The sequence below is a fragment of the Urocitellus parryii genome, chromosome 2 (assembly GCF_045843805.1).
Source record: "Urocitellus parryii isolate mUroPar1 chromosome 2, mUroPar1.hap1, whole genome shotgun sequence".
NCBI lineage: Eukaryota > Metazoa > Chordata > Mammalia > Rodentia > Sciuridae > Urocitellus > Urocitellus parryii.
Genome location: NC_135532.1, coordinates 221807012 through 221833663, shown reverse-complemented (window position 1 = coordinate 221833663; position 26652 = coordinate 221807012). Strand labels below are relative to the sequence as shown.

Genomic DNA, 26652 nt, shown 5'->3' with positions numbered 1-26652 from the left:
CTCTCGGCACAAGCCAGCTTCTCACATGCCACTCAACTGTCCATCAGATAAGTAGGTAAAATGACCATTAATGAAGAGGCATTGAATTCCAGTGTCAGCTTTGACACAAGAAGAGCTTGCAGGGCATCCCTCTCCTGACTGCAAGAAAACCTGAAAACTAGCAACCGTTCTTGGATCTAGCAGAGAACTGCAGTCACAGAGAAAAAAACCACCTCCTGAAATCTAGAGAGGGGAGAGAGAGAGAGAGAGAGAGAGAGAGAGAGAGAGAGAGAGAGAGAGAGACACCTGAGATCTACTTACCTGGGGAAGAAGCTTCTGGAGCCACAAAGTGGCAGGAACATTATTATGTTTGCATCTGGACTGTCCCCAGAGGCTCTTGTGTTGAAGGCTTGGTCCCCAGGGCAGCAGTGTTCAGAGGTGGGGTTCTGGGGAAGTGAGTGGATTGTGAGGATTCTGCCTCGTCAGTGGATTAACACATTGATAGATTCGATGGCATTATTGGGAGGTGGTGAAAACTTTAAGTGGGTCCTACTTGGGGGAATTAGGTCACTGGGGCATGTCATTGAAGGCTACATCACATCCCTGACCCCTTCCACATAAGCAGTTTATAACAGGGCTACGAGTACAAGATTAACATACAACCCATATACCATGATGAGCAATTGGTATTTGAAATTAAAAATACAATGCCAAAAAAAATAATTTACAGTTGCACCAAAACAAGGTCAGGCACAAATTTGATAGGTCTAACTTAAAGGGTGTACAGGATCTGTACGTGGAAAGCTGCAGACGCCAATGAAGACCATCACATGAAGACCTTAACAGATGGGGATTAGATCTGATATTGTCAAGATGTTGGCTATTCTCAATTTGATTTGTAAATTTAACACAGCACCAATCAAAAGCACCACAAGTGATTTTATAAATATCCACAGATTGATTCTATGTGAAAGGGCAAAGGACATACGACACCAACACAGTACTGAAGAAGAAGGCTGACGGATACACATGGCCCAATCTGGACACGTGTGGGAAGCTGCAGCGATAAGGTGGTGTGCAGTTGTTCAAAGACTGGAGATGCGGATTGATGGAACAGAATCCAAACCAAAAAGAGACCCGTGCAAATGGGGTCCACGGCACCAATCAGTTTAATGGAGAAAGGATTCCTCAGATGGTACTGGAACAAGGGAATGTCCACCTGTAAAGAGACGAACCCAGATGTAGAACTTATACCTCACATTAAAGTTAACTCAGAATGGAGGGAGGGAAGGGAGGGAGAGAAAGTCTGTGTGGTGCCCATCAGTGGGACAAGAAGCCAGCAGAAAGAGTCCCAGTGGATCAGTGAATGGGGAGAGGACAATATGGAACAATTTGAGCTAAAAGAAAAGAAGTATTGGATTTTAACATACTGTAAAATAAATATCCATAAAACCATAATGACATAAATAAATGATTAAGTAAACAAGGAATAATACATTTCCCTGGCAAAAGAATTCCAAATAACTTATGTAGCCACACTGCCTCAAGGAGATGGGGCACAGCACCCCCTCCTTAAGTGCCGGCTGTGCTTCATGGCTGCCTTCAACAGAGTTCAGCATGGGGAATGGACATAGGGAAGAGCGACTCAGCAGTGGAGCCCTGAGGCACCACCTCACCAGGAGGCCAAGGTCAACATCCAGAGCGAGAAGGCATGTTGACAACGTGCATCCTGGGTGTGATGTGACGAGGATGAGCCCAGCACTCCGTGGGTCTCCCCACCTAGAAGACATCAGGCAAAGTCCAGCTGAGGGCATCCCAGAGCACCTGGCATCAAAACTGTCAATCATCAAAAACAAGGGGAATCCGAACCGCCCCAGCTAAGAGGAGCCCAGGGCCGTGACGATGGAATGCAATGGGGACCTTAGGCAGGGTCCAGGAACACACACAGGTACACTGGCTCGGCAGCAAGGACATCTGGGTGACGTGTGGACTTCAGTCAGTAGTGCATCAGCACGCCTCTGGTAACCGTAGCGAGTGGACCACACTAAGGTAAGGTGGGACCGTGAACCCTCGTGTGGGGCCCACGGGGAACTTCCACATCACCTTCACAACTTCTCTGCACATCTGGATGCGTTCTAAAATGTAAAGTTTATTTTTACAAAAACAGGACAGAAGAGAAGTCATCCTGTGAGGGTAGTAGTGAGGGACAGTGGTGGCCTTTTATAGCTGCCGACTTCAGAAGACCTGCCGGAGCCCACGGTGGAGCTGAAGCACTTTGTGTTCTGGGAGATGCGATGGATGAACTGGAGACAGCCACTGGCCCTTGGGAGAACTTTGCCCTGACCGTCACCTGGTGTGAGTGCAGTAGCACTTCCTATAGCTTCGGTTCTGGCACAAGCCACAGAAAAAGCCCTTTGGCAAGGACTCGGTGAAGGTGATACCGCTGCCGACCCTGTCTTCAGGAAGGGGGCCTGGACTGCGGAATCACACTGGGTTCCCACACAGGTTCTGGCCTTCTTGGGAAGCTTGGTGCCCTCCAAAGGCTTCAGCGGTGGCACCCTGGAGATGGAACTTCAGACTGGACTGTTAATCTCAGCACATGTCCTCAATCCTGACATAATTTCTTCCTCCCCAAAGCCTGGAAGATTCCTTAATATGAACAACATATGTGCAGATTATCTCTTGGATAGGTTAAGCACACACACACCTGGCACACTTACACACATATAAATGTTGCTATACTTCAAAGAGACACTTAAATATTGGGTGATGACTTTGAGTTTACCTTTACAACCTGACACAACCAGTTCTTTATGAATGACAGCATGAATTGGGACATTTTGTTGACTCCAGATCTCTCCACCCATTTCTTGCTTGTACTAGTGTTCTTCTTCCATTTTATAACCAAATAGAATCATCTGTACACTTTTATTATGCAACCTCTTCTGTGGCATGATGACCCTCTCTGCACTTTGATCTCTAGAGAAATGCAAGGATGGGAAATGAGCTATTTCAACTCAGTGCTCAAAGCAGAAATTTCTGTCTAGATCCAAGGAATATTGAGAACCCACTGAATTACAAAGAATTATCTATTAGGTGATAAAGAAAATGATGTGCCTCACATTGTATCTATACTTTGTTCCAAATTCCTTGTGCATTGCCTTTTTTGTGGCCATAGCAAAATATTTACGGCTGGGCACTTTATAAAGGAGAGAAGTTTATGTCGTTCACAGCTCTGGAGGTTCAAGAGCATGGTGCCAGCACCAGCTTGGCTCTGGACAGGACCTCATGACACCACAATGTCAGATGGCACCACAGTGGCAGGAGCACATGCCCGAGCGGGTGTGTGAGGGCTAAAGACCACATCACAAGACAGGAAGCCAGGGAGCGATTCAGGGGCAGGCTTGCCACAACAGCAAGTTGCTCTCCTGAAAACCAACTCAAGGTCCCCTGAGAACTGTCTTAATCCCTTCCAAAGGCAATGTCCCAGTGATCTACAAGTCTCCCAGGCTTCGCCTCTTAAAGTATCCCACACTAAGGACCAAGCCCCCTACACATGAACTCTAGGGGGACACACAATTATATAACAGGGATAATGAGAGAACCTATCTCATTAGATTGATAGGTGAATGTGCAAGAGATAGTATAGTTCTTAGTAAATACATGCTATCAAACTGACATAGGATGGGCATTCCTGGGTTGGAATCCCATCTTTCAATGTTAGAATACATCAGTGCAGTGATGTCCCTGAATGTTTGTTAATAGTGGGGCAGCTTCAGTATACCAATATCTCAATATCTCATGCCAAGAAGGTATTGGGGGAGAGGAGGAATCTCTCTGCCCTCTACTTAGTTTTCTCCTTAGTTGACACAAATGGAGTATCAGATGCTGTCATCTCTCCAGGACCCCAGTGAAGATTGGGTGGACCCAAGGGGTGATCGAAGGAGGGATGGGGGAGAAGGGAGCCTGCGGCTTCTTGGGCTGCAGAAGCTTTTATCCCTAAGGCCCAAGAGGTCCCAGGATTGCTGGAATGGCCGCCTAACTGAAGGATCCAAGAGGGCAGCTAATAAGTCCACTCAGGGAGGGGCCCAAGCAAAGACACCCGGCTTCCATTCTATCTGGTGGATCTTGGGTCAGGGTTGGGAACTGGAAGTTGGTAGAGGACAGGGAAGTGAGAATGAGTGTCTCTGGGAGGCTTTGAGTGGCTGGGCCTGAGGGAGCTGCAGGAAGGGTTGGAAGGGGAAGGTGTTAGACCCCAGACAGACATCTTGGACTTGGTTCAGAGGGCAACAGTCAGCCCCGATGGTGAAGGTCCTGCAAACAGGAATGAAGGCGGCAGCAGGAGGGAAAGAGCACGTGCACATGCCTACGTGTGATGGGCATCGTTGGAAGGAGGGTCTGAGTTCAGATGAGCAACCACTTTTGTGCATTTGGCCAGTCCAGACTCCTCTGAACTGGGATTTCTCAGTATTTACCAATGAATAACCTGAGTGGGTGGTGCATTTGCGTTACATGAGTGCTATGGGTCCTCATTTCACAACAGGTGTGGTGTGTCCCTGTAGAAGGCAGATGTATCAGGAATCCATCCTCAACCGCATTTGAAATCAAGTGTGCAGGTGACTGATAGTTGAATTGAGGACAAGAGATCATGACTTGTCTTTTTTGAAGACAAATTAAACAGTTAAAAAGAATTACTTTTTAATTTGGTAATTCTCTAGCATGTGTATATACTTAGGGATATGTATAAAAATATTATATATATATATATGCATATGTGTGTGTGTGTGTGTGTGTGTGTGTGTAATTTGAGATGTTTGCCCTAAGGTAGTGTACATTTGAAAAATTGCTTTATCTCTAACACCCATGTGAGCATCATAACATTATCAAATAAGAACTGAAGATGTCATTTATCTCCAGGCTTACTTTATGTCCATTCATGCGCCAATATTTGTTGATGAAACTAAAAGCAACATTGTAGCTCATCTTGATGCCTATCCTGGGAGGCTGGATTTCCCAAGCCATCTCTCCACCTGGTGGAGATTTCCCATCAACATCCTGGTCTCTCTCCTGATGCCTTGCATTTCTGATGAGAGGTAGTTGTGAGAGAGACACTCATTTTTGCAAGGCAGCAGCATGGATGGAGTGGAATCCTTTCCCTTCCTACCCTCATAACACATGCTTCAACAGTGGACCAAGCACACGCTGCCAGAGAGTTAAACACATGTCCATGTATGTGTCTCCAGATTCTTTCTTATTTAACCAAATCCCATTTGAAGCCTGTGTTTGTGTTAAGTTGCACATCCATGGGAGTCAATTAGTTAATGAAAGATACTATATTGCCTCAATTTCTTGGAGGAGGAAAATAGACTGGATAATACGAGATTTGAAGAATCCAGATTTTCTTTTCCAATTAAAAAACATCCCCATTGTATTTGTCCCTTGCTAAAAGTTGTTCAATTCTCTGATACAGATGTTGTTAAGACACTGGATGATTTTGCTTCTTCTTGATGTCATTCATCATTTAGTTCTCTGAAAAATAGAAAAGCCCAGACAGTTCCCAGGGACCCCAGCATGTGGGGTGGGACATACTGAAGTGCTGTGTCCTTCTTAGCCTGTGTGGGCAGGTGGTCATGGGAGAGGCTTTTCTAGACACCACCTGTCCTTGCAAGAACTTTACATGTGTTCACATGGATGCTGCCACTCAGAAACCCTCTGATCTTCACATATGCTGTGCTATGACTTTTCAGTTCACACTGGACACCTGCCAAGGCATTTCTCTGGGTCATGCTGGTAACTTCATTAGAAGGCTGCAAAGACAGAAGGAATCTCCAGTTAGTTGGTATATGGATGTCTCTGGCATCATCATGTGTAAGTGTAGTGTGATGGGAAAAGAGATCATTTGGATTTGGGTTGAGGGTGTGGGAACACACTCTTTTGATTCTGAGCATGGCCATCCTGCCCATTTGAGCCATTTTTAACCTGTGTTTATGAAGCCTATGTGTCATGATGCAAGAAAGTTTGGAATGTTGCCGAGAGATAAAAATAGCATTTCCATTGGGACAGAAGTGGCAGGTAGGAGAGTGGAGAGACAGCAGGTGGGTGTGGCTCGGCAATGACTGGCAAGGGGGTGGGGTGGGGTCTCAGGGCCAAGAAGGGCCTGTGCTCTGGGTTCCAGAGGAAGCACAAGGCCCGGTGTTACCTGGGGTGCAAGGGGTGCAGCCCCAGAGCCATCAGCTGCTCTGATGGCGAATCTCATAAGTAACTCATTAAGTTCCTCCCCGATGCCTCCCACATCGGGACTATGGCTGGCCAGGAACTTAGCTGGGGCAGCCGTCCTTCCCCTCCAGGAATGTACCCTGGAGGCATGTAATGCTCATCAGTGAAAGTTTTGAACTTCTAGATCTCCTCGATTATAAAGGAGGGTGAGTCTGAAACTCTTAGGTCTCTGGACCTTTTATAATCTCAAAAACTATTGAGGCTCCCCAAAAGTCTTTGTTCATCTGGGTTTTATCTATCAATATTTGCTGTATTAGAGATTACACTGAGACATTTTTAAGAAATAAATGATAACAAATCCAAGAAAAATGAAAAATAATGTAGCGGGAAGGAGAGGCCATATTTTCACTCCTGCAGACCTCAGTCCGGCTTACAGCCGCACAGTGTGTCGGCTTCTGAGTTCCACCTGCTGTGTGTGTTAGTTTAGTTGAAGACTGTGAAGAAAGCACGGCTCACATAGAGATGAAGTTGAGAAAGCGAGCCATAATGACTTTTCCAAAGCCTTGTGCTAGTCCTTTTTGATACCACACCAAAATTTGTTGAGTGGTCACTTTTAGAGATTTGTTACTATGCAGAACAGAGACCTCATCTATGGCCTTTGCCTGCTTTGTTGCATTCAAATCCATCAGTGTTTCTCTCCCTTTGAGAGGGTTTGCACATCACGTTTCTGTAACACCACACATGGGTTGAGCCATTTAGTAATATGGATATTCCAAACGTTGACATACCCCATTATGCAATATTTTTTAAAACCACATTATTTCACATCCTTTATTGGTACATTATAGTTGTACATATTGATGGGATTTGTTGCCAAGTATTTGTCTGCCCACCTTAGAACCATATGATTTGGCCACTATCACTCCCAGCACTTCTCCCTCCCTCCCACCACCCCTTGATCTCTTTACTGATCTCCCTTTGATTTTCATGAGGTCCACCCCACCCTTCTTTTCCCCTTTCCTCTCTAGTTTCCACAGGTAAGAGAAAACATATGACTCTAAAACTTCTGAATTTGACTTATTTACTATGATATTCTACAGGTTCATCCATTTTTCTACAAATGCCATAATTTCGTTTTTCTTTATGGCTGAATAAAATTCCATTGTATATACAGACCTCATTTTCTTTATCCACTTATCTATGGATGGGCATCTAGGCTGGTTCCATAACTTGGCTACTGTGAACTGTGCTGCTATTAACATCGATGTGGCTGTGTTGTTATACTGTGCTGATTTTTTAGTTCTTTTGGATAAATACCCAGGAGTGGGATAGCTAGGTCATATGGTGGTTCCATTCTTAGGTCTTGGAGGAGTCTCCACACTGCTTCCCAGAGTGGTGGTAGGCAGTCCCACCAACGATGTACGAGGATACCTTTCCCCCATATTCTTGCTAGTGGTTATTATTTTAGATTCTTGATAATTGTCATTCTGACTGGAGTGAAATGAAATATCAGTGTAGTTTTGATTTGCATTCACTGATCAGATGCAATAATTAAAAAAAAATCTGATCTGTGATTGGTTGAGCCCACAGCTGCAGAACTTGCAGGTGTGAGGGACCCTCCCTGCCGTCCACTGGGCAGCTTAGGACAACAGAAACTATTTTCCCATATTTGGAGGCTGCAACTCCAAACCAGAGTGTGAGTGGCTATGTTCTCCCTGACTGCCCCAGAGGAGACTCTTTTCACATCTCCTGGGGCCTACAGTGTCGCTAGCCATGCTGGCCTCCTTGCCTGCAGATGTCACTATGTTCACCCTGTCACCCTACCCTGTGTCCACATCACTTTACCTTCAATTTCTGTCTCCAAATTTCTCCTTTTTATAAAGGCACCAGTCACAGTGGATTAACCCCACTCTAATGATCTCATTTAAATGTGATTAGCTCCGTAGGGACCTTATTTCCAAAAAAGCCACAGTTTGAGGTGTGGCAGGTGAAGAGTCCCCCATGAATTCCGGGGAGAACATAATTAAATCCATACATTTTAAAACATGAAATACATTTTTAAAAAAGAAATACATTTTAAAAGGTACATCAGGTTTCTAAAGCATCTGGAGCCTCGAGTCACACTAAAGCTTCAGAGGATTCACCCATGATAAAGGCAAATAATTTCATGGGATTAGCCTGACATCAGCTTGTGATCCCAGCAACCCTCTGAAAACTCTGCGGACCACACCTGAGAACTGTTGATGTGGACTAACTATGGTTCTGTCATACGTACTTGTGCTTGACTGTGTGTGTATAATACAGCTTCCCCTGAGTCTCCATGGCGATTGTTTCCCACACCCCCTCGGATACCAGAATCCAAGGATGCTCAAATCCCGTATATGAAGTGGTGCAGTCTTTGCATATGACCTACATCCATACTCCTGCATACTTCAAATCACCTCCAGATTACTCATAATACCTAATAAAATGTAAATGGTGTATAAATACTTGTTACACTATATTGTTTAGAAAAAATGGCAAGAAAGATGTCTGTACGTATTCAGTACAAATGCTTTAAAAATGGTTTTGATCCTCGTTGGTCAAGTTCTCAGATGTGGAGCCCAGGGCTGTGCAGGGCGTGCCGTAAATATCTACTTATACCCACAGCTTTTCAGATTACATGAACCTCTGGCCTGAGTGAGCATCCAGGTCTTCCATCCATGGGTAAGAACCTCCATGCCCAGTGCAGGCTGCGCAGGGTGTGGGCACAGTGGAGCTGGCAGTGGGGTGCAGAGAGGCACCTGTCTGTTGTTCGTGTGACCTTCGTGTTATAAATCTCAGAGGTCCCAGAGTCACAAGAAAACACACTTGAATCCTGGCTTGGCTTCCCATCAGCCTGTGAGGTTAGTGGGCCTGAACTTCCCTAAGGCTCACCTTCTGCACCTGTGAGGTGGAGATAACACAGCCAGCTCCTAAATGGCACCAGGGTTGACGAGCTTTTAAACCCCCCGATAGGGAGCCTCAGAAAACCTTCAAAATACAAAATACAAAATTCTCCCAAATTCAAAACTGAGCCCTGATATGACATAATGGAAACTTCCTTGCCTGCCCTCATGTCAGGAGTCACAGTCAAAATGAAGGTGTGCTAAACACATTGCATAAGATGACCTTCGGGGTATGTGGATAAGGTATACACAAATTTCAAGTTTAGACTTGAATCCCAACCCCAAAATGTCTCATCATATAATCAAATGTCTCCAAATCAAAAAACAAATCAGAAACCTTAAACATGTCTGATCCCAAGCATTTCAGACGGAGGATGCCCAACCTGTATTAGAGCGTATCACAGCACAGTCTGTACAGCATTACCTTCTTTATCATCCATCCATGCATCATGGAGTTAAAAGGTAGAAATAGATCATTTATCTCTTGAATACCAAATATTTTAAGCTCAAAACTGAGGCTAAGGTCATGTTCACAAATACAGTGTTCAGAGGGGGAAATGGTGCATGTGGTAACTCTGTGCATTCAACTCAGCATCTTCCTTCTGCACTGCGCTTACAGGCTCCGACTCATGCATCCTCTACACAATCAATGCACCTGTGATTCCTGACATGGTTATGTTTGGAAATAGCCACACGAGGTTTGCTCATGGGGAAGGAGGAAGCTGGCCTCACACATGGCAGCTGTCTCCCCAGTGTATGCACAGGTGTGTGATGCTCCCCAAGTCCACGGCACCCAGGACCTCAAGCCACTGTGCATGGAGGAGAGCACCATGCTCAAGGGCACATTCTTGTTGCTTGGTGCACCACACTTCAGCCAAGCAAAAGAAACAAGGTCTGAACCAGCCAGACTCCGTGAACAGTTTAAAGGTGTTTGTTAGAAAAAGTTCAGAAACTATCTCCATGGATTCCAAGATCTAAAATCCTCTAGGTCTCCCTACTACAGGTTGTAATTTCTGAGGAGCTTTTCTTCCATAGATTCTTAAGCCCAATTTGACCACAACTATCCAGTATCTTATATGGAGCAAGAGAATATCTGTCTGAACCACATCAAGCCCATTCAAAAGCCATATGTATTTGGAATATGTTACAAGACAAAGCACATGACCCTTCAGTACATTGGCATTAGTCTTAATTTATAAAGGATATGTCATTATGAAGTAGAATGACATCTGAAGAAAATTCTATTTAATTTAATAATTTATTGAGCACTGACTTTAAAAGTTAGAGCAAATTATATTCCAGGCTTTTATAATTATGTCAAAATGAGTACTAAAGTTATGGTATCACTGAAAAGAAATAATAAAAATACTGAACAAAAATGAGAAACAAAAACGATAATATGGAATGTTGACACAGATGCACTGAGATTTGCATTCTGATCCCATTTGGTGGAGAGTTTCTATAAGAAAACTGGACATCATATATAAAGGCCATTAAAATGGTCACCCCATTGCTTTCATCTGTAATTATCCATATTCAAGAAATAAGAGGTATAAACAAAGACATATTACATACATAGAGTCAACCTAGTGCTTAATAATAATAAAATTTGTTTCCAAGGAGCTAATGGATGCTTATATGAATGATTGTGCATTGACCTGATTCCATATTTTACAAAAGAATAAATGATGTATCTAAATAAGTTTCTATAATATAGGCAGAATTCATATGATATAGCTAAACTTTTTAATGGGATTTGAAATTCACACCTCATATAATCTTGACAAGGTAAAAAATCTAATGTATAATCTGAGCAAGAAACATCACTGTTAAAATGGTCATTTCTCTCTGGGTTACAGATATGGGTGATATTATTTTTGTGCATTTTAATTATCTGTTATCTATTAATTTGGTGCTGAGGATTGAGCCCAGTGCCTCCCACAAGCTGAGTTCCCCTACTAGCCTACACCCCCAGCTGTGTTTTCTAAATCAAATTTCTATTAGTTTGCTCAGGAAAAATTGATCAAGAATGTGATAGAATGTTAAGAAATCAATGCTGTGTCCTGAGCCATTGATAGGAGGTCATCTGGAAACAACCACCTCTGTCCTGGAACGTGGAGAGCCCAGGAGGAGTCGGTCTGTTTGTGGAGGCCAGGTATCTCTATCCACTGATGCTCCCAGACCGGGAGCCGGACTGTTAGTTCTTTCAGTTGTTCAAACCCCGTGATCTTTATTTTCCACTATGAAAACTGACTTTGAAAAATAATTAAGTGACGTTAAAATCTCAACTGCAAAAGGACATCTGTCAGTCAGCCCAGCTGAGGTGCTGCACCTGTGTCATCACACTCTGAGAGAGAGAGGTAGCTCTGGGTGACAGGTGGAGAGACCTGGGTGTGTCCTGTTCTCAGCTGCTCTGGTCAGCCGTGGGCACAGCGCTGGGCATAGTGCTGTCTGCTGGTGCAGAGTCTGCTCTCGAGGACTTGGCTAGTGCAGTGCCTCCACTCGGGGTGGCGTGAGCCAGGTGTAAGGAGGGTGCTGATGTTGCTCTAGTCCAGGTTTTGTCCTGGACTAGGGATTGATAGAGGAAGCTGATTATAGATACTCACACAGAAGTCTCTGAGTTCAAGCAAGATAGGTACCTTTCCTCCAGGTGTTATCTAAGGTTTTTAGGAAAACACTGGCTTGGTAAAAATCTCATTAAAAAAATAGATCACATTTTTGCTAGGAGACCAACAGAAATGGTTGTGTATCTTGGCTTGCTTATCACTGACTCTACAGAAGAATGCTGGTGTGAAGTCCAGTTTTACAGTTGGGCCCTCCTCGGGGGAGTCTTGGATACAAACATGCAAGGGTTAAAAAAAAGGAGAAAGAGGCAGCCCTATTGCTTTGGTAAAGCTTTTGGACAAATGGCACTCGTTCACCATTGATTTGGCCTACAGGGACCGCCTCACTTAGGTACTAACAGACCCACCTTAATATTTCACCTTATCTCCCTATGCAACATCAGCACCCTGCTTACACCTGGCCCATGCCACCCCAAATGCTTCGGGAGCACAGGTGTCTTAGAACACGGGCTCCCACCCCGTGAGTACTTGAACTCTGCGGCCTGTGGTGGCCAGGATAGCCAAAGGGTGGCCAGGCTGGAAAAGGCGCATTTCCAGCAGCATGGGCTGGGCCACGACTTACCTGATACCTCCACCAAGGACAGAGGCAGGCTTCACCGTCACCCAGCCATCACGCCTTGCAGATGTCCCATCCCCACGTGCTCGCTGGTTCCTTCTCTGTCTGGGAAAGTGACTCCATAGGGACAGTGACTGAAGACCTCACCACTGTACCCCCCCAACACCCACTTTGGTGCCTGCCGTCCAGGCATCTGATAAATGGACAAATGAAGGGGAATGAGGTGGGAGGCTCAGTGAGGGGCCAGGGCACACCCGCTCGGTACCAAGAGTGAGGCTTTGCAGAAGGCACAGGCCTCGCAGGAGAGATGGAGCAGCTGCCTGGAGAAGCATTTAAGCCCCAAACTACATCAGAGCCCGTACAGAAGGGGCAGACCTCTGGCAGGACAGAGGTGGAAGACATGGGGGCGCATGGGGCCCACAGAGCCAGGGGTGTGAAACCTCCCCTGCCCCCATCAATATAGGGTGAAACCAAGATAAAATAGGTCATGTCTATAAAGCATGAACTTTAATAAACTAAAAATACATAGAAGGAAGATCTGTGGAGGAAGAGAGCACAGTGGGAGGGAGGGGAAGGTAGTAGGGACTGAATTGGAGAAAGTCACATTCCAAGCTTGTTAAGCGTGTCAAAATCAAACCCAATATTAGGCACAACCACAATGCACTCATAAAACACAGGTGATGATGTAGAAATCAGGATACAGGCTCAGCTATTCCTTAAAGTTAAATGACAGTGTTTTAATCCGTCTTGTGTGACATCTGAGATTTGAAGTTCACTCCTCACAGGGAAGTGGTATGGAGGGTGACTGGACATTTTAGAGGGACCTCCCTGTATCTTTAGGGCTTATCATGAGGGAATTAAGAAGAATGTGAGTTCTCCAATTAGGGCTCCTGAGTACTGGAGCTAGGTCATTCCTAGCTAGGAGCTAGGTCATTCCAGGACCTGGGAGCTGGAGCTGAAGTCCACAGGGCTAACCCAGGACCCAGACCCTCCTGGCCCTCACACAGCAGGTGGGTGTGTTGGATGTACTGGGTGCCCTTTCCAGTACATGAAGGAAGGTCCTGGGGGTGGAGGTAGGAGGAAGCACACTGTGCCGAGTTCTTGGAAACCAGGTTCCCATGGCCTCAGAGTTTGCTAAGGAGGGCTGTGCTCCATCTTCCTCCCTTGTAGCCACAGATTGGAGGGGACTCTGAACGGCTGTGCCAAGGGCCTCAGGTGCCATTATAAAGGAGATGCTGAAAGGGGGGAGGGACCCAGGGTTCTGCCTTCAGGGGAGAACGGTTCCCCCTTTCTGAAGCTGGCCTCCTTAGCCCCCTGTGTGGGGACACTGGAAGATTCCAAAGTCCTAAGCCATGACCATGCAGGACTGTGAGGGGCTGCCTCTGGGAACCCGCCTTGACTCAGCTTCACGGAGAAGGAGCCCATATCCAGCCTGCTGTCCTCAAGAAATCTGTCCTGGCCGCCTCTTCCCCTCTCCATACCACCAACTCGCAGTGTCTCTTTGCTTCTAGAAATAGTCGGCAGTGGCTACCTAGATGTGTTCTGCGTGGAACCCCCAAAGTTCCATGGATTCCCCTGCAGTCTTCAGGTGTTAAAGCTCTCTGCCTCGAACAGACGTGTGCACACAGCGGAGCAATCAGCAGTTTACGGTGCGGTAAAGGCGGATGGCCGCGTATTTGGGCAGCAACTTAAAAGCTGTTTGTTCCTATCAACTTCATGAGGCTCCTAACCCCATGTGCATGCCAGGAAGCGGCTTCCTTGGCCTTGTGGCTTACACACAGTCCACCTGTCACCTGGGTCTCCTGATGTGCAGGCTTCCTGGGTAAACCTTGGCATACGAGATGCAGCACAGCATGTAACATGAAGGGACAATACGAGGCAAAACTTAAAAAGTTTCACGAAATGTAATCACCCGTGTCATGCTTTTTAAGTATTCTTGGGAATGGCATTCATTTCCTCGGCTAGATAGAATGAATTACCTCCCTTCTGGGTGGCTTGTCCTCTAATAGTTCCAGGGGACAGATGTCTACAATCAAAGCGTCAGTGGGGCCGGTTCCTCTGGAAGCTCTGAGGGAGCCTCTGTCATTCCCTCTCCGGCTCCTGCTGGTCACCTGCACTCCTTGGCACCCCTTGGCTTGTGGACCCGCCACTCCAAGCTTGGCCTCTGTCTTCACGTGGCCTCTCCCCTGTCTGTAGGTCGTTTCCTTTTCTGTCTCTTACCTTGGACTTAAGGTCCACTCCAATTCAGGATGAGCTCACCTTGAGATCCTCAGCTCAGTTAATCTGCAAAGATCCTGATTTCAGATGAGGTCACATTCTGGGGTCCCAGGGGTCAGAATGGGGACATGTTTTGGAGGAGGGTCACAACTCTGTCCACTCTGAGGGATGGAAATTAAAGTGGAAAATATCAGTCCCACCCCCCACCCCCCCCCCCAAAAAAAGCACCATTTTCCTGTTAAACACACACTGAGGGGTCTCAGTGACCCAGCACACTGCAGCGACCTCACAAAGATGATGTGCCTTCTCTGTGAGCCAAGGGTGGGGACTGAGCAAGCAGCATCCTGCAGTGTGCACAAGGCCTGCCGTCTTGTTACTGAGGAAAGATGTGTCACTGGAGCGATCTTTCCTGGTGGAACGCAAAAGCAGCTGTCTCACAGCGGTCTCCCCACGAGGACGGCATCCAACAGACGACGCGAAACGCATTTTGTAGCAATTGAGCTCTTTCCAGCCTTGCTCCTAGCTCCCTGGCTCTCCGTCAGGCACCAGGCTGATTATCTGAGCAATTTAACTTCATTAACTTCATTGGGGAACTGAGTGGGACTGGTCCTCCTCTGGGGTGCTGCAGGGAGAGTGACAGAGAGCTCCTCTCACTGAAGAGACCCTGGCTCTGGATCTCCAAAGGTCCATTGTTATCCTAAGACCCAGGTGCATGTCGCGTCTGAGAAGGGCAGTACCTGGCCACTCCTAGATAGCTCCCTTTCTGTGTTCAGGCAGTCATGGAAGTTTCCAGAAAAGGAGCTCATTTCACAGGAACACCAGCGGCTACTGCTCTCACCCCTCCCCGAGGACTCCCAGGCATCACTGAAGGCTCTGACAGAATGACTGTGGCCCCTGCTCCTCTGCTCAGGAACCCCGTTTGTGCCTTGATTGTAGGTTTATCCTCAGATTATCCAATGGGAGGAGAATTGCTTAACAGGAAGTGTGGCCTCCGCTCTTGGTAGACCGACCTGCATGGGAACCGAAGGACCACGGGAGAGAACAGCTGTGGCACGTCAGGACAGAGGGCGGGAGTGGCAGTGTAGTATTTCAGAGCGTGGCCACGTGGGCTACCCTGCACTGCTCCCACTGAGGACTCTCGGCCAACCCACCCACGGCTCCAGATGGCTGAGTCAAGTCCCCTCTGCTCCAAGGCACACGGGAGGCCTTCCCTGGGCTCCACTGCTCTCCCACAGCTCCAGCCCCCTTCAAACTGACACCTCCCTTCTCTAGCTTTGACAGGCTCAGTCCTGGCGTCTCAGGTCACAGTCAAAGCTTGCTACCGTAGGACCAGTTTGTGCCTTTAAAGTGAATGTCTGGAGGTTTGGGAACCTTGGACTCCCCTGAGCATCAGGAGAGACCAGTGGATTCTTGCCATTGAGCATCATCTATGTACAGGTGCACCAAGTCAACACCGAGAGCCACCCTTGGCCGCCCGAGGAGCCCACAGAACCCTGGCTGGTGACTGTCTGCTCCAAGCAAGTGTCTCATCTTCCTGATTCTCAGGGCCATTTGTCCTGGTCCCTATATAATCCCTTCACTGGTAGACAGAGCCAGAGAAGCGTGAGGATCTGCCATCCTCATGGGGAGACGGCTGCCAGACAGCTGCTTTTGCGTTCCACCAGGAAAGGTGGCTCCAGTGACACATCTTTCCTCAAATACATAAATCAAAATAAGTTACCAAATACATAAATCAAAATAAGTTACCAAATACATAAATCAAAATAAGTTACTCTTAACAAACTTATTTATGCCGGGTTCACTTTTGAAGATGGGAGAAAAAAGAAAAAAGAATGTTTAAATTCTCTCGAGTCAGAAGACTTCTTGATTTCCAAAGGGGCTGCTCCTGATCAACCCAGCCTGAGTCCAGACTGCACTCGGTATACCCGAGCTGCCACGGGCTCTGGCTCAGCCACACAGCACACCCAGTCCTGCCATCCCCTTGGGGAGGCAGGGCCAGCCAGGAGCCATGGCCGCTGCCACTGCGGCACGTCCAGAGGACTCACTGCCTGTCTCTAGCCAAGCCCCAGAAAAGATCCAAATTCAAAACATGAAGTAGTTCTTCCAAATGTGTATTGCTTCTGCACCATCATGAAGCTGGGCCATCGTAAGTTGGGGACCATCTGTATCATACAGGAGCAGAGGCATAACCTTAGAGAAAATTCTAGACCCATGAAAGTGTATTTTTGATTTGCTCATTACACATTACATATGTGTCTCAAGTTACTGTTCCCCATAAACTTGTGTAATGAAAATAATAATTTATAAAAAAGAGTATCCTCAAGGGATGAAGTATGGGCACTTGGTTACTATGTCGACTATCAATTGTGACATGTGACATCACACTGCCAGCCATAGCCAATGACCATAATCATACGCCATCGGGTAGGATGGGCTCTCTCTGTTCCCACCACCCCACCTAGGCAAACCAACGTGGACCTGAAACAAGAAGCTACACAGAACAGAGCACCAGCCTAGGACCCATAGCACCCACCCTGTGGTTTAAAGAGGTCGTATGAGAAAATGTCATCATTGAATGAACTTTGTGGTTACTTCTCATTGCATAGCCCCCAAACCACAGGGACCTGACATTTCATTGCAAAATAAGGGTGGAGAGAGCAGAGATGAGCAGCTACCTGGGTCACATGAGAGGGAGATGCATCTACCAGGGCATACAGGTGTTCCTTATGTCCTTCTCTATTCTTTTTATATGAATGAAATATTTCCTCATAAATTATAAGAGGACATGTAAAAGTACAACAAATCAGATGTTCATCTGCAACTGGAAAACAGTCCCCCACATTTCCCCCACAGTAGCCCCCAGCAAGCTACTGCAGATCTGCAGGGGAACTATTGATTGGCCCATGGGCATCTGGTATCTCCAACCCTCTACTGACCACTGAAGAGCAAGAGGCTCAGCTTGACCTGTCACATCAGCTGCTGGGATTCAAATCATAGAGGTCTGGTGGGACCATTCCACTGGAAGCTTTTTGTCCCACAGGCTGGGTCTAACCTCTGTTACTCAGGCAAAGAGGCAGGCAGTTCATTTTGATGGGGAAATGAAGTTGTCATCTGAGGAGGAAACTAAGCCTAATATCTGCAAGCCTGGAGCTCCAGGGACTGGAAATGAAATTTCACAAGGCTGGAATTATGATGCAAGGAAAACAAAGGGTCTTTCACCAAATATCTGTAAGACCCCCACTGCCCCATGCCTGGGGTGCAGAGAGAAAGGCAGTCCTCCCCTATGGCAGAGAACTTAGAAGAGCTCCAGGACCTGGGAGGTTTCAAAGCACAAGATCTCCTCTCTGCAGCTCAGAGCATTCGTCACATGTGAATGGAGTATCTTTGGGGAGGCAGCAGCACTTCTCAGAGATGGGGGATAAAGTTGAGCCCAGGAAGTGCACACAGGCACAAAGGCAGGCAACTCAGTCTTTATTTAAAGCAAAATAGAATTTACCCAAGCAGACAAGATGGCACCATCTTGACCAAAGGTCCCTTGGATAATCCATAGCATGCAGGAAGAGGCCTTTATAAGCTGATTGTTGTTTCCAAACATAATAAAAGCTACCAGAATTCAGTAGAAGGAAAAGAAACAGAACACTGATTCCAGCATGCTCTTCTCAAACTTTGGCAGATCAAGTAGACCAAAAAATAAGTAAGAGCACAGAAGACTAAAGTCATTAGTGAAATCGAGACAATAGCAGACTATCAAAGACTAAGGTCATGACTCATTTTAAACTGAGTCAAACAAGACATGTTCTGTAGTCCGTCGTCTTTGACTGCAATATATAAAGTGAGAAGTCTGCCTCCTGCCTAGAGTTGTTGAGGAGATCATCATAACTCCATGTTCCCACTCATACCTGACCCACCTGCAGTCTCACCTCTGCATCACTCCCGCTCTGCAGACTGCTTACCTGGAGTCACCTTTAGTGCCCATACAGCATTACACTTCTGAGTTACTCTCTGCCTCGAACATTCTTCCTCCTTTGTGAAGAAAGTTCCAGAATATCAGCCTCCCATGACAAAATACATGTGTGTATAGCAGCTACTGGGCCATCAACTAGGATCCCAAGCAATGAAGACAAAATCTGTGGCCTCAGGGAGTTTACAGTCTGGAAAGCAGTGTTGGAGGGAGAGATTGAAGATTGGATAAAGTACCTCCTCTACCGAACACCAGCTGGAGAGTGCCATCATAGTTCCAGGTCAGACACGGGAGGGGCATTGGTGAGAGCCCCTACAGTGCTGTCCACAGGCCACATCAGGCCTTTGGAAATGTCCCATCCACCCAACTGATACATAGATAGGTCTATGCATTAAGAATCCAATAATGCTTCTCACACAGTTAAGAACACAGTGCATTTTCCCCACACACCTCAGATAGAGCACAATCTCTAGGATATATATAAAGAACTCAAAAAACTTAACACCAAGAAAACCCACAAACAATCCAATCAATAAATGGAGTAAGGAGCTGAACAGACACTTCTCAGAAGAAGATATACAATCAGTCAACAAATATATGAAAAAAATTTTAACATTTCTAGTTAGAGAAAGTTAGAGAAATGCAAATCAAAACTAAGATTTCATCTCACACCAGTCAGAATGACAGTTATCAAGAATACAAACAACAATAAGTATTGGTGAGGATGTGGGGAAAAGGCACACTCATACATTGCTGGTGGGATTGAACATTGGTGCAACCACTCTGGAAAGCGATATGGAGATTACTTGGAAAACTTGGAATGGAACCACCATTTGACCTAGCTATCCCACTCCTCAAGTCCATTCCCAAAGGACTTAAAATCAGCATACTATAGTACTGCAGCCATATCAATGTTTATAGCAATTCAATTCACCATAGCTAAACTGTGGAAGCAAACCAGATGCCCTTCAATAGATGAATGGATAAAGAGACTGTGGTATAGATACACAATGGAATATTATTCAGCATTAAAAGAGAATAAAATCATGGCATTTGCAAGTAAATGGATGGAGTTGGAGATATCATGCTAATCGAAGTTAGCCAATCCCAAAAAAACAAAGGGGCGGTTGGGACATGGGAAAAATGGAGGAACTTTGATTGGGCAAAGGGTGGAAGGGTGGGGGAGGGAGGAGAGGGGAGGGGGTCAGGAAAGATGATGGAATGAGATGGACATCCTTACCCTCGGTTCATGTATGACTGCACATATGGAGCTATACTACATTGTGTACAACCAGAGAAATGAGAAGTTGTGCTGCAGTTATGCAGTTGTGTACAATGAATCAAAATGCATTCTTCTGTCATATACACCTAATTAAAAAAATAAATAAATTTTAAGAAAAGAACACGGTGCAAATTAAAAAACAAACAAACAATTATAATGACACAAGCTGGAGAAGATGCCGAGAAACCAGACCTCTCTCACACGGTGCTGGTGGGAATGTAAAATGATGCAGCCTCTGGAAAACCATTTGGCAATTTTTTATAAACCTGGACATATACTTCCCATGTGAACCAGCAGGCATACTCTCGGGCATTTTTCTCAGAGAAATGAAAACTTATATTCACAAAATGACCCTGTACAGGCATGATCACAGTGGCTTTACTCATAACAGCCAGATTGTAAAAACAGCCCAGATGTTCCTCAGCAAGTGACCAGCCAAGGAATCCGTCTGTCCATACCATGGAATAGTACTGCTCAGCAGTAACAGGGGACCAGCCGCCCAGGCACACAGTGACCTGCTGGACCTGTAGGACTTGACTCAGTGAAACACAGTCAGCCTCCAAAGGCCATGTTTACAAAACATCCTCAAAACAGCAAAGCTGCAGAGATGGAGGATAAATAAGTACTTCCTAGGGACAGGAACAGGGGTGGGTGGGGCTGGGCACAAATACAAAGGTCAAGACCGGAGGACCTGTGGCAATGCACAGTTCTGTGACTTGACCTGGGTCTCCTGCTGGGGTGGAGTCAACTAGGACCACACATACACACACACACACACACACACACACACATACACACACACACACACACCTGAATGCAGGATAGAAGGTGGTGGAGGTGTACTATCTATTCAATAATGGTGACTAGTAATGTCCTAATGTCACTTTCCTGATTTCCATATTATGCCTCAATCACTTAACATGGCAATTCTGTGAAAAGCCAGGTGAAGGGCACAGGATTCCATGCTACTATTGCAACTCCCTGTAGGTCTACATTTCAAAGTGGATAGTTTTTAAAAACTAACGCCAAAAGACCACCATGGTTATGTGTGTGATGTGTTCATTAAATGTTGTAGGACTTCAGAGAAGGAGCCAGTCTGCAGAGGGGAGGCCAAGGGGGTTGTGGAGGAGATGGGACGTAAGGTCAACACCATCAGCCTGGGAAACAGATCATTTTCCACCAGGCCCAACACTGGCAGCCGGCCATGCCTGGAAAAGGAAAGTTATGTTCCTAGAGCACAAAAAAACAGGGGGCGGCTTGTGAAGTGAGTGTGATGCTGGACTGTTTGGGTGAAGGACAAGTGTGGTTGGGAGCCACAACCAAAGTTTGCAGCAAGATTAGAAAGTGTCTTTAATTTGAAGCTGTGGAAACTGAGTTTATTGTAAATAACAAGATGCCATTGCCAATTGCGAGCGAGGATGTCTACTGGAAGTGACACTTGGGGAGCAGACCTGGCAGAGACCTGTAACAGGTTGGAGCCAGGAGAGACAGAAGGAACAGACAGCTCATCAGTGAGAGCACCCTGGCCCACCCAGCACGACCATCCTGTTTAAGGCCACACCTGATGTGAGGCCCGGGGACGAGAAAGGGCAAGTCTGACTGAAGAAGCTATGAATGTAGACCATAAAGGACCAGGTTCCTGACTGGCTGTGGGGCCTTGGAGTCAGTCCACACTGGAGCCTGGGACACAGGAACAGGGAGAGGGAGGGGTTTGGCCGCAGGGACCACGTTTCCGTTTGCCATGTTGAGTGTGAGGGCATGGCGAGCCATCCGATGGGATGCACCTATCGGATGAACTTGCAGCTCAGGAGAGCGGGGGTCAGGGCTTTATAAATACATCATTGAGACCATGCGAACAGATGAGTGGACATTAAGAGTGGACAGGAGGGACGAAGACGAAGGACAGGTGTGGGAGCCCTGGCAGGTGCAGACCCCTCTGATTGGAGTCTAGAAAACACGAAGCAGTTCCTGTCTTTACCTGTTTCCTCCTGGTTGTCATTGTGTTCAAAGCCCGTGTGGTGCGGGAAGGTCCAGGGTTGGACACACATGATGCACAGCCTTCTGGCCACCCTCCCCCACTGCTTCCCTAGCAACCTCCTGCCGGGGCTGTTGTCAGGCAGAAGCAGGTGCTCCTCATCCGCCATAGCAACAGCTCCTCCAGTCCCTGTCAGAAGGTGGGGATCACTCCCTGTCCAAGCGGCTACTGTCAGCCTGTCTGAGCTCCCAGAACCTCACCCGCAATTAATCCTGATGGCGAGTTCTCAGAAGAGTGCCCCTCATTTAGCTGTCAGCTTGCTCTCAGAGCTTCCGAAAAGGAAAAAAGAAAGCATCATCGCTCACGTCTTCTCTCTGGGGACTGCTTGTTTGGAGGGCTTTTTCCTTTGTTGGAGGCAGAGGGATGCTTCCTGTCATGAGCAAAAGGTTCTTAGCTCTCCCTAGGGGATCGGGCTGCTTTAGGTGGGTGTTTGGTTTTTAATGGGGTGAGGAGTCAGGAGGGGGCAGATGGCTGCCGCAGCTGCCTTGGCACGTCTCGGCCACAACCCAAGGGAAAGCCGTGGGGGTGAACCTGGACCTTGATGCAGAGAACGGTAGTGTTCACAGGCTCTCTGCACAGTCTCGCACAGCCAGTGTCACTTCACATGGGAGCCTGAGAGGAAATACTGTCTTTCTCTAGCTTCTCCCTGGGGGTGAGAATCCTGCCACGGAGGCACGCGAGCTCAGGCAGCACCTTAAACTCCAAGGGGACATGGTGGGAGCAAGAGCTCACTGGGCGGATCTCATGCCCGGCCTTTTCAAGTTGGACACACTTTCTTTGGCGAGGGCACCCTTCCTGGAACAGCCTAGGAATGAAGCCCTGGCAGAGCTGCCAGTCCAGGCTGAAAGGCAAGGCGTGTCCTGGGCCCTTTCTTGGAAGGGCGTGAGGCTGCCCAGATTTGAATCAGGGATGTTGGTTAATAAGAACTTCAACTCACACTGTTGGTTACTTTGTGGAAAGCACAATCGTTTCATTTCTTTTCTGCTGATAAAAATAACATGCTGAGTAATAGTCCATGGTATACATACACAATGGAACACTACTCAGCATTAAAAGGGAATAAAATTATGGCATTTGCAGGTAAATGGATGGAGTTAGAGAATATCATGCTAAGTGAGCCAATCCCAAAAAAAATCAAAGGCCGAATGTTCTTTCTGATAAGCAAGTACTGAGCCATAATGGTGGCGGGGGTGGGGGGGCATGAGAAAAATGGAGGAACTTTGATTGGGCAAAGGAAGGGAGAGGTGGGGAGGGGCCATGGGGGCAGGAAAGATGGCGGAATGATGTGGACGTCATTACCCTAGGCACATGCATGACTGCACATAGGGTGCAACGCTACGTCATGTACAACCAGATAAATGAGAAGTTGTGCTGCACTTGAGCACAATGAATCAAAATGCATTCGGCTGTCATCTATACCTAATTAACTTAATTAATTAATTAATTTTAAAAAATATTACATCAGTTTATGAAAGTAGGACCCAAATCCCTGGAAACAGTGTCCCTATAAGAAGAGATACCAGAGCTCACCTTCTTTCCACAGCCAGGTGGGGACACAGCCAGAGGGGGCCATCTGGAAACCAGGAAAAGAGGCCTCCCCAGAAATCAGTCCTTCTAGGACCGCGATCTCGGACTAGCAACCCCGGAATTGTGACAGTAAACAGCTGTGGCTGAGCCTGCCCAGCCTGGGATCTTGTTATGGTCCCTGAGCACACTGGCACCTGCCCCTGACGGACAGCCTGGCTAGCAGCACAAGTGACGCTCTGAAACTTCCAAAGCCAAGAACAAAAAGGCCATTGAATTCTGCTTGTATGGAGGGATGCTTGTCCTTAAGAGCCCTGAGTCACCATATGAAGAAGTCATTACCCAGAACCTCCAAATGTGACCTTATTTATATATTTTTAAAAAGCGGAAGCTGGGCCTGGTGGTGCACGCCTGTAATCCCCATGGCTCTGAGGCTGAGGTAGGAGGATCACAAGTTGGAGGCCAGCCTCGACAACTTAGAGAGGTCCTAAGCAACTCAGTGAGACCCTGTCTCTAAATAAAATGCAAAATAAATAAATAAATAAATAAATAACATGTTTACTAGAAAATATTTAGACAAATTGGAAATAAGTAGAAAGTGAAATTATATATTATGTACTGATATTAACATATGTATCATCTTTTAAGACATTTTTATTCTCATTCCATATATTATATAAATATAAATACACACACACACACACACACACTCAAAGATGTGTTTAGAGAAGAGACAAAGAAAAACTTATAGGCATATTTTAATAATAGAGGTATCCTGCCACACAGGCCTTCTTATTCCGTGGACAATGCGTCATGCCTGTTTCTCTTGGCTGGATCAAGTGACTTCATGTGGAGATGGGGCCATAGGTGGTGATAACTTTAAACAGGTCTTCAGGGTTGGGCTCTGCTCCAACTTGACTGTGTCTTTATGAAAGGACACCAGGACACAGATATGTGCAGAGGGAAGATCTGTAGGACACAGGAGAAGACAAACCTGAGCCACGCAGAGAGGCCTCAGGAGGAACCAGCCCTCCGGGAACCCTGATCTCGGACTTCCAGCCTCCAGAACTCCAAAGACAGACATTCTAGTTATTTAAGGCACTCAGTCTCCTATTTTGCTAGAGTATCCTTCATCAAGTAAACTCATACAGGTATCTTATGAGCTTTTAAGTGTAGTTTTCAGTGTTTTAATGACTGGACAATATTCCATTCTATAGAAATGTAATGACCTACGTACCATGAACATTATGCTGTGATTCAGTCTCCTGTTATCCAGAAGGTTGCAAGGAACATTCTTATAAGTAAACTGTACGCATATGTATTAGTCAGTGTTCCCTAGAGGAACAAAATCAACAGGAAGGATGATTATAAAAAAGGGATTTATTAGATTGGCTTACATCACCAGAAGCTGGACAGTCCAGAGTGGCCATCTGCAGGCTGGAGAGCTGGAGGAACCAGTAGCTGCACAGTCCAAGAAGCTGAAGCCCCAGAACAAGAAGGATCAACAGTGCTACCCCAGTTCCAGATTGAAGGCTTTTGGAAACTCCCTGGAGAATCACTGGTGGAGTCCCCTTTGGAAGAGTGAAGAATCAGGAGTCCTACATCCTCAGAGGATCGATCGCAGCAGCAATCAAGAACCCGTTCAGGAAGAATCGAGCTTGCATCTGCTGCCGCTCCCTTGTTCTTCCACTTTTTATTCCATCCAAGCGTCCATCCTATTAGGCGCTGCTGCCCACACTTAGGGAGGGTCTCCATTTCAGTTGGCTGTCCCACATGCCAATCACTCCTAGACTCACCCTCATTGGCACATCCAGAAGCCTCTTAGATCTTGGCATCTCTAATTCCAATCAAGTTGACAATTCAGATTAACCCTCACAATATATATGTAATTGATTCTTAGGATTAAAAACCAAGAAATGGGATGTAGACTCAAAAGATGTGTTCATTCAAAATGTTCTACTCCTGGCCAGACTGTTTCCAGAAGGCTGTGCCAATTGGCATTGCCCTTTGCAGGAGCTGAGTGCCCTTGTCTCTAAACAGGACACTTTCAGCATTTAGCCTGTTTTGCATTGGCAGGGGAATTATTTTAATTTCATAACCAAAGAAGTCAAGGATCTTGACATTTAATTATTGAAGTTTTCATTTTTTTTCTTTTTAAATTACCTTTTTCTCTCTATATATGTATAAATATATCCTTTTACATTTTCCTGAAATACCTTTTTTAATGTTTATAAACCCTCATTATCACATGGTAATCCTTTTGTCTGTTACACATTACAGTATTATGCCAATTTTCCATGTTTCTAGAATTCTGTTTTGCATATTTATTTGTTTGCCATGTATGACTATTCAGAGTTCTTCCAAGTTCACACAGTCAAACCCCCTGAGAAGCACCTTTAGGGTTTCCTTCTTAGGTATCAAGTTCATGAATTCTTTCTCTTCCTGAAAATATTCACCTAAGAGGTTTTTGTTTTGTTTTGTTTTGCTTTAGTGATTTTGCAAATATCAGGGGGAAAGGATTGTGGGTTGGCTGTAAACATTATTTAGATTTTTTCTGAGTATTATTCATATTTTTTTGATATAAATAATACCACACAGTCCAAAGGGCTGTGTGAAGCCATCAGCCAATGTTGATGTGAGACTCAGCCATTGTCTGGGCCAGGGCTCTCCCAGCTGGTCACCACTCTCCTGGGAATGGCTAGCCATGCAAGCCCTCTGGTCCTTCCCGGACCAGAGCAGGGAACAGCCATCTCTGCTTTAAGGTATCCTCTGGGTGGCTCCAAAGCAGACTCAATTCTGAGAGCCTCCCTGACCCCTGACCTCACATCCCCCTACCCTTCCAAGCAGCTCTAGGGTTAAGCCTTCCATGCTGTCCCTGGCATGGGGACATGCCTACTAAGGTGAAGGCTCATTTGCTGTCCACACAGGTACACCCAAACTCACGCAGGCACCTAGTGGCTACGTGCCCTGACCTTAGAGCCCAGCTTAAACAGGTGTCCAACACACAGTGCCCTACCCCGGGCATAGGAGGCTCTAGGGGAGGAAGCAGGTGCTGGCCCCAGCCCCAAGGGACTTGCACAGCTAAGAGGCTTCCATGGACAGGGTCTGATGAGGCAAACTCCCCTGGTGCCTGGTGTGTAAATTCTCTCCAAGAAAGACGTAGAGAAGAATGCAACAAATCCTTCCTCAGGAGAAAGGATAGGGGATGCTTTTAAACATTACCTAGTACCCTTGGATAGTTTTAAATGTTTCCTACATCTGATTTCCATCTGTATAAGGAGAACGATGCCATGTAGAGATTCATGCACAAAGACCAAGGCTTGGTGAGGTC

At 46.3% G+C, this 26652-nt stretch overlaps 1 protein-coding gene across 1 annotated transcript in view; it reads left to right on the top strand.

Moving 5' to 3' along the window:
- The window catches only part of Dscam (DS cell adhesion molecule), a 546865-nt gene that overhangs the window by 382017 nt on the left and 138196 nt on the right, over positions 1-26652 (top strand). The window lies entirely within an intron of this gene.